The sequence below is a fragment of the Cetorhinus maximus genome, chromosome 7 (assembly GCF_964194155.1).
Source record: "Cetorhinus maximus chromosome 7, sCetMax3.hap1.1, whole genome shotgun sequence".
NCBI classification, from domain to species: domain Eukaryota; kingdom Metazoa; phylum Chordata; class Chondrichthyes; order Lamniformes; family Cetorhinidae; genus Cetorhinus; species Cetorhinus maximus.
The window spans coordinates 143095959-143105416 of record NC_135885.1 but is presented as its reverse complement, the minus strand read 5'-3'; the positions used below and the strand labels follow the sequence as shown (position 1 = coordinate 143105416).

Sequence of the window (9458 nt, the reverse complement as noted above, 5' to 3'; positions counted from 1 at the left end):
CATGACACTAAATTCCTCGATTGTCTGACTGGCCAGTAACTATGGGCAGAATTTTGCCATCGGCGAGCAGGGGGTGGGGCCCGCTCACCGACGCGTAAAATGATGCGGGATGATGTCAGGTGGAATCCCCGACGTCATCCTGCCCCATTTAAATTTCAGGAAGGCAGGGGCGCAGCAAAATCAGCTGTGCGCCCGCCGACCTGTCAATGGCCAATTGAGGCCATTGACAGGATCATTTAAACAATTAAAGGACCTGCCCGTCCAACCTTAAGGTTGGCGGGCAGGCCAGGAGCCCCGGCGGCAAATAGAACAAACATGAAACCTCATCCACCAGCGGGATGAGGTTTCATGCAGGGTTTTAAACAGCTTAATAAAGTTTTATTGTAATTTATGAACTTGTCACATGAGGGGGACATGTTAAGGTTTTTTTTTCCTATTTTTAATCTTTTTAAAAGTGTTAGTGATCTCCCTGAGGCAGCACTAAGCCTCAGGGAGATGTGCGCACTTTCGCTTTTGGGGAATCCCCCCCACCCGCACAAGGAGCGCATAGCGCTTCCCGCCAGACGCCACGCTGGGCGGGCCTTAATTGGCCCGCCTGTGTAAAATGGCAGCGGGGCCCGCTTCTCCGGCAGGGATCGGCTCCCCGCCCGCCCGACAGACAGAAAACTCTGCCCTATGTCTTTCTTGTATTCTGCTCTTTTTTTTTAAAGATCAGTAACACTTCTTTAATGCATTTAATACATAGCCCAAAACAATCTTTTAGTGCTAAGTAACAAATCAAAAAAATTAAGTAAGGTTTAGATTTCGAAAGCATTTTCTCAACTTCAGGATATTTAAAGTGCTTTTACAGCCCAATGAAGTTCTTTTGAATTAGCGTTGTAATATAGGAAACGTGGCAACCAATTTGAGCACAGCAAGCTCGCACAGTGATCTGTTCTTGATCAGATAATCTGTTCTTTGATATTGACTGAAGGATAAATATTGGCCATGACACCAGGAAGAACTCTCCTGTTCTTCTTCGAAATAGCATCACAGGACCTTTCACCTCTCTCCGATAAGGCTGACAGGGCTTCAGTTTAATGGCTCATCCGAAAGATGGCGCATCTGACAGTGCAGCAGTCCCTCAGTACTGCACCAAGGGTGTCAGCCTAAATTTTTGTGCTCAAGTGGGACTTGAACCCACAATTTTCTGATTCAAGCGAATATGCTACCCACTGAGCCACAGCTCACACTTTAAGATTTAGATGTTAAAAACTGGCAAAAATTACAAGTTTTTTTATGTAATGTTGTAATGATCTGGAACACGCTAACTGAAAGAGTGGTGGAAACAGATTCAATAGTTACATTCAAAGGAAATTGGGTATCAACTTAAGAAAGAACTTGCAGGGCAAAGGGCAAAGAGTAGGGGAGTGGGATTAATTGCTCAGAGTTGAATGGCTTCCTCTGTTCTGTATAATTCCATGTTTCTATGTTCTTGTAAAAAGCTTTATCTACCACGTCACCTACTCAATGATTTCCTCTGATCATCAATTGTAAGTGTGAGTACCATTTGCTGACAAATTCAGTGGAGACAGTGGTATAGTGGTAATGTCATTGGACTAGTAATCCAGAAGCCCAGGCTAATTCTCGAGGGACAGATTCAAATCCCAACCACGACAGCTGGTGGAATTTAAATTTGATTTTAAAAATCTGGAATTGAAAGCTAGTCTCAGCAATGATGACCATGAAATTATCATCGGTTGTCTTAAAACCTATCTGGTCCTTTAAGGAAGGAAGTCTGCTCTCCTTATCCAGTCTGGCCTAAATGTGACTCCAGACCTACAGCAACACCGTTGACTCTTAACTGTCCTCAATTCGAGGACAATTAGGGATGGGCTTTGCCAACGATGCCTACATCCCATGAATGAATAAAAAAGCAACAAACAAAATCCTTCCCAAGTATGTCCATCCTCCAGTCTCAAAAGAAAACTCTCCATCTCACCGTTTAACATCACCTGTGTATCACACAAAGCATCATGTGGTCTCTACATTTGCCATGTTAGGAACAAGCCATGAAGGTATTTGAGACAGGCATGAACATTTTAAAATAGAGGTGTTACTTAACTGGGAGTCAATGTAAGTCAGCAAGCACAAGGGTGATCGGTGAATAGGATTTGGTGTGAGTTAGGACACTGACAGCAGAGTTTTAGTTGACTAAAGTTTACAGAGGGGTGAACGTGGGGGGCTGCACAGGACAATGTGACAATACATTGCAAGACTCGCACACCTAAAAGCAACAGATAAGGATCTCTCTCTCTGTACCCAATATTCCTCCTGCAGGAGCTTCGTTCTTCCCAACACAGGAAAAGCACCCAGCAGCTCCCAAAACATTTCAATACCAAAATGCTGGAAAATTTGCAAATCTCCACATCACAAATGAAAAACAAGGAAGGCAAGACAGTATATTGCACAATAGAAATTAGGAAACAGCTACAAAGAAAAAACAAAAGACAATGAGCTAATATCTCACATTTCACAGCACACCTTGATAGTTAGATCTTTTCCTTCACCCTTCAGCTGAAAACAGTGTGGCAAGGGCAACAGAATATCTGGAGCCTTGGTGAACAACAGGACCAATTATCTATTTCCATATCCAATGTGATTTAAGGATGGAGAAAGAAACAGAGAATATAGAGCATGAAACAGGCCTTTCAGCCCATCTAGCGCATGCCAGCATTTATGCTCCACTTGAGCCTTCCATCCTTCCTCATATAATCCTCCAATCATAACCCTCTATTCCCTTCACTCCTACGCTATAACCTAGCTTCCTCTCAAATGCAATAAGAACAAACAAAGCTGGAAAAACTCAGCAGGTCAGGCAGCATCTGTCGAGAGAAACAGATTAACCTTTCAGGTCGATGACCAAATAAAAGGTCATCGGCTTGATAGGTTATCTTTGTTTCTCTCGACTGATGCTGCATGACCTGCTGAGTTTTTCCAGCTTTGCTTGTTCTTATTTCGGACTTCCAGCGTCCACAGTGTTTTGCCTTTGTTTTAGTGCCTCCTGAAATGCATCTGTTTTATTAACCTCAGCCATTCCTTGTGGTAGCGACTTCCACATTCTCACCACACTCTGGGTCAAGAGGCTTCTTCTGAATTTCCTACTTGGTTTCTTGAAATTGGTGGCCTCTAGTTTTCTATCAAACCTTTCATAATCTCAAAAACCTCAATTGTGTCTGCAGCCTTTTCTTTTCAAGAGAGAAAAGATCAAGACTTTTCCTGATTGACATAACATTGCAGTTCTGATATCATCCTTGTAAATCTTCATTCCGCTCTCTCCAGTGCCTCCATACCCATATGGCAACCAGAACTGTACACAGCAAAAATGTGGTCTAACCAAGATTCAATACAAGTTTAGAAGCACTTCACTACTTTGCAATTCTATCCCTTGGAATTAAACCCTAGTGCTTCACTTTATTTTATTAACTTGTATCTCTACATTTAGTGACTTGCATATTTGTACTCCCAAATTCCTTTGTTCCTCTACCCCAGTTATACTCTAATTTAACAAGTAAAATGCGGCCTCCTTGTTGTTCTTGCTAAAATACCTCACATATAATTGTGTTGAAATTCATTTGCCAATTATATGTCTGCTTTTCAAGTTTATTGATGCCTTCTTTGTCACAGTTCTCCCCAGTATTAACTAATGGTGTCATCCACAAATTCAAAAAATTAGATTATGATTCCAAAGTCTAAATTGTGAATATAAATTGTTAACAACAGTAGTCCTAGCACTGATCCCTGTGGGACCTTAACTTCCCACCTCTGTCACTCTGAATAGCTACCCTTCACCCTTACTCTACGCTTTCTGCCGTGAGGCTAGCTAACTATCCATTTTACTACCTGTCCGCTGACTCTGCATGCTGATTTATTAATCTATTATATTTCACCTTATTAAAGGCCTTTTGGAAATCTAGATAAATTACATCTACTGCATTCCCTCTTTCTCTCCTGTTACATCTTCAAAGAATTCAATGAGTTTACCAAACAAGACTTTCTCCTTTGAAATCCATGCTGTCTATTCATTATTATATTTTTTGCTTCTAGGTGTTTTTTCTACATTTTCCTTGAGTGGGGATTCCATTATTTTTTCTATCACTGACGTTAAGCTAACTGGTCTATAGTTCTCTGGACATGTTCTATCTCCCTTCTTGAATGAAGATACAATGTTAACTATCCACCAATCCTCCAGCACTATCACTTTTTCTAATGAATTATTACATATGTGTAATAGTGATCCCTTTCTTAGATTTTTTTAAAATGTGTGGTTCAAGGGTTTTATTTGGTCTGAGTCTTCACCATAATTTATTTAATATTTCTCCTCTTTTTATTTTAAGTGCGGCTGTGTCATTTTTAATCTCATCTTCAGATGTCATGTCCACCAAAGCCAATTAATTAATTAGTATTTCTGCCATTTCATCATTGTTCCCTGTGATTTTATCCTCTCTCTTATTGGTGAATTAGAGTCAAATCAGGGACAGGAAGAAAAATAAACAAGAAGAAAGAAAGAGTCAGACGGACTCGAAACGTTAACTCTTTCTCTCTCCACAGATGCTGTCAGACCTGCTGAGTTTTTCCAGCATTTTCTGTCTTTATATATGAAAGGAAGAAAGAAAGATTGAATTAAGGGAGAGAGAGAAAAAGTCACAGAAAAGTTAAGAACATTTTTATAAAATGAAAATATTTAGGAACAATTTACTACATGTAACATTGAGACACAGGAATTGAAATTTTCCCATTCTGGGCCAGAGAGACCGACTGGCCTTACCTTAACAATTATCACAACATTCAAAGATATTTACACCATTAATTATGAGCCCTAATTTTCTGAGGTGAGGTTAATGGCCATTTAATGTCCTAATTAAGCTAAGTTCCTAAAAATAACGGGAAGGCTAAGAGCAAGATCACGTTTAGGTGAGGTAAAAGCAGAGCGCTGTAAATTGAACAGAATTAGATGAATGCATCCTTTTTTGGGGGACACTTTACGAAAGTTAACAGTAGGGAAGATGATGAGAGGCTTAAGTTAGAAATAGGCTGTTTTCATTAAAACAAAGAGCTTATCAGGAGACGTTAAAAATTAGATTGAGGAGAAAGGGCTGGGGAATGAGACCAAACAGAGGTCTCCTTCAGAATGCTGAAACATACATGATGGTCTGAATGGATTCTGGCTGACCTATCTTAAAATATGAAACAATGGCAAAGCATTCTCCGTGGTATTTGCTTTCAAATGGCAGCATTAATGGAGAGAGTTTTAATTTTGTTCTTTCAATGGAAGGATTTGGGAAAATGCATTGCTGCACACATGAGCACACTATCAGTTGACTAGTCAGCAGCTGCTGGAACCAAACATTTTTGGGTCCTGATTGTGGAATACTTCTAAGGTAGCAGGGTCATTTGAGGTTTCTGGGAGTGGTTGTCCCTGCCCTTTCGCGAGTCTCCCCGGGCCCAGCTAAGGGTGCCGTGCTCAGGGTTATGAGCCTTGGCCAACGGCAGAATTAGCAAATTTTCGGTGAGGACGGAAGAAAAACCAGAACCTCAAGGGACAATGTCTACTCACAGGTAGAGGGTCCTTCGGAAGAGGATTTGTGTTTCCTTGAAGCACACATGAGGGAAGGCAGTTCACCTGTTCTCTTCCCCAATCACATTGCTCAATGAAATTTAAAATGGGAAGCTCTTGCGAGCAACTGAGGAGAAAAGCAGAGGACAATTTGGTGTGGAGAAATCAGCAGAGGTCCTGCACTCCTGGGCAAGTCACCACAAAAGTTCAATACTTCAAAGGAGACAACTACGACTCAACTACAGCATTACAATTCTTGAAAAAAGTTAAATTCAGTTCAACAGTGGATAATTTCAAGATGGCCAGCAAGGTTACAGGATAGTTATTTAGTATCACATGACAACTATAACACTTCCCTTGGAACTAGGTGGAAAATGTTTAGGAAAATTTTCAACTGGGACATGAACAGCAGTCAGCCCATTCAGTCCCTCAAGTCTTTTCTGCCATTCTACTAGATCATAGCTGATCTGTACCTCAACTCCATTTATCTGCCTTTGCTTTGTATCCCTTCATACCCTTACAAACAAAAATCCATTGATCTCAGTCTTGAAAACACCAAATGACCCCCAGCCTCATCAGCCCTTTTGGGGAGGGAGTTCCAGATTTCCACTACCATTTGTATGAAGAAGTGCTTCCTGACATCACACTAGAATGGCCTGACTCTAATTTTTAGGTGGCACCTCTTGTACTGGACTGCATACACAACAGGAAATAGTTCCTCTCTCTATAATTACCCTATCAAGCCCTTTGATAAACACACTGATTAAACCATCCTGAATAAGAACATAAGAAGTAGGAGCAGGGGTAGACCGTATATCCCCTCCTCTGCCATTCAATATGACCATGGGTGATCCTCAGCCTCAACTCAATTTCCCGTCCACTCCCCCATATCTTCTCCGGTCAACGGAAGACAAGCCTATGCACAAGATACAATATTTATATAATATATATCTCAGACGCATAACATTAGATTATCAAGCCTACAATTCTTCACAGTGACACTGAAATAGCTGGAGATAACACAAAAAATGTTTGCTCACAAGTTGGCATAAAATTGATCAGAAATACTTCAATGGTGAGAACTGTAATTCTATTCCACTGCAGTTCTTGAAAAAGCCAAATTCAGTAGGTTAGTGGGTAATTTGAATGTGGTCAGCTCTTTGTAAAGTTTTGCCCCAATCACAATTCTGCTTGAGTAAGCATGCTAAATCTTTCCACAATCTGGTCACCAGTTTGAATGGTAGGGAAATTTAACATTATGTAAAATTATCTAAGGGGAAAATTCAGTCAGCTATGACACTCTGCTACAAAAGGTTACTGAAATAGCAAAGTACTAATTGGGGAAATGAAAGTAAATGACACAACATTAAGAATGTTCCACTTGCAGAACTATGTTTTTTCTTATTGAAGTTGGTTAAGGGTTAAATATTGGCTGAAGATAGTGGGAAGAAGTCCTCTGCTCTTTCTTGAATAGTACCATGGTACATAGTGCATCCGCTAAGACAGCAAACAGGGCCTCAGTTTAATGTCCCACCCGAAAGATGGCACCTGACAGTGCAGCACTCCCTTTGTGTCATCCTCAATTTTCTATTCATTTCTCTGCAGTGGGACTTGAACCCACAACTTTGTGACACACAGATGAGTGTGCTATCCACTGAGGTATGGCTGACTCAGTACAAAAAAAATGGACAGCACGGTGTTTCACTGTATTGAGCTGCCCATAGCATTGTGCTATTAACTGCTCCCTTAAGATTCAGAACTAACTTCTCTCTCGGGAGAGTTATTGATTTCAAGTTGTAGTGTACTGAAGATGTGTATGCACAGACCAGGCACTACCTGAGAGAGAGAGAGAGATGGGAACAATAAAATCAACTGGCAAATTACCCAGGATTATAAAAGTTTTAAGAGAGATAGGAACATAGGACTTAGGAGCAGGAGTTGGCCATTCGACCCTTCGAGCCTGCTCCACCAATCAATAAGATCGTGGCTGATCTGATTGTGGTCTCAAATCCACTTTCCTGTCTGCCCCCATAACCCTTGACTCCCTTGTCTATCAAAAATCTATACCTCAACCTTGAATATATTCAATGACCCAGCCTCCACTGTTTTCTGCGAAGAGAATTCCACAGACTAATGACTCTGCGAGGAAAAAATCCTCATCATTGCTGTCTTAAAAGGGAAATGTCTTATTTTTAAACTGTGTCCCCTAGTTCTAGACTCCCCCACAGGAGGAAACATCCATCTTATCGAGTCCCCTCAGGATCTTATATGTTTCAATAAGATCACCTCAAACTCTTCTAAACTCCAATGGGTAAAAGCCCAGCCTGTTCAACCTTTCTTCATAAGTCCTTCATTCCAGGAATTAGTTTAGTGAACCTGCATTGAACTGCTTCTAACACTTTTATATCCTTTTTCAAATAAGAGGACCAAAAGTGTACACAGTCCTCCAGATGTGGTCTCAACAAGGTTCTGTGCAACTGCAGTAAAACTTCCCTACTTTTATATTCCATACCCCTTGCACAAAGCCAACATTCCACTCACCTTCCGAATCACTTGCTGTACCTGCATGCTAACTTTTTGTGATTCATGTACCAGGATACCCAGATCCCTCTGTACCACTGAGTTCTGCAATCTCTCTCCAGTTAAATAATATGCTGCTTTTCTATTCTTCCTGCCAAAGTAGACATATTCACATTTTCCTACATTATATTCCATCTGCCAATCTTTTGCCACCTCACTTACTCTATCTATATTCCTTGTAGACTCTTTACCTCCTCTTGACAACTTACTTTCCTACCTATATTGGTGTCATCAGCAAGCTTAGCTACATACGTTTGGTCCTTTCATCTAGGTCACTGATATAGATTGTAAATACTTAAGGCCCCAGCACTGATCCCTGTGGCACTTCACTAGTTATAGCCTGCCAACCCAAAAAGGATCAATTTATTCTACTCTGCATCCTGTTAGCTAACTAGTCCTTTATCAATGCTAATATGTTACCCCCTACACCATGAGCCCGTATTTTGTGTAGTAACCTCTGATGTAGCACCTTATCCACTCACCATATCTACAGGGGACTCAATAGGATGGATGTTTCCTCCTGTGGGGGAGTCTAGAACTAGGGGACACAGTTTAAAAATAAGACGTCTCCCTTTTAAGACAGCAATGATGAGAACTTTTTCCTCACAGAGTCATTAGTCTGTGGAATTCTCTTCCCCAGAAAACAATGGAGGCTGGGTCATTGAATATATTCAAGGTTGAGGTAGATAGATTTTTGATAGACAAGGGAGTCAAGGGTTATGGGGGTAGACAGGAAAGTGGATTTGAGACCACAATCAGATCAGCCACGATCTTATTAATTGGTGGAGCAGGCTCAAAAGGCCGAATGGCCAACTCCTGCTCCTAAGTCCTATGTTCCTACCTCTCTCAAAACTTTTATAGCCTGCCTTGCTTGTTACTTCCCTAAAGAACTCTAGTGAATTAGCGAAACATGATTTCCCTTTCATAAAACCACGTTCACTCTTCCTGATGCCGCCACAATAATGCTCAAGTTAATTTTAACATTATTTTTAGATATCTGCCAGTGTGAGGGTAAGTAATAACCTGAAGTAAGAACAAGACTGTGAAAGAAATGGAAACATTTCATTAAGGACAAATGAATATGTATGCAAACTAACCTTTTCGAACCTTCCAGCAATTTTCCATGTATGTCACAAAGAAAAACGTTATACCAGGAAAATTTGAGGGGATTGCCGAGATTTTGCTAGTTGGTGACATTAAGGGACCTTAACCACCAATCTACAACAACTCCCCCACCCACACATACACACACATCATAGCACATAAGCAAGCAAAAACAGCA

The 9458-nt window shown here is 40.8% G+C and overlaps 1 protein-coding gene across 2 annotated transcripts in view; it reads right to left on the bottom strand.

Moving 5' to 3' along the window:
* ubac2 (UBA domain containing 2) overlaps positions 1 to 9458 on the bottom strand; it is a 211731-nt gene that overhangs the window by 136657 nt on the left and 65616 nt on the right. The gene's annotated exons all lie outside the window — the stretch shown is intronic.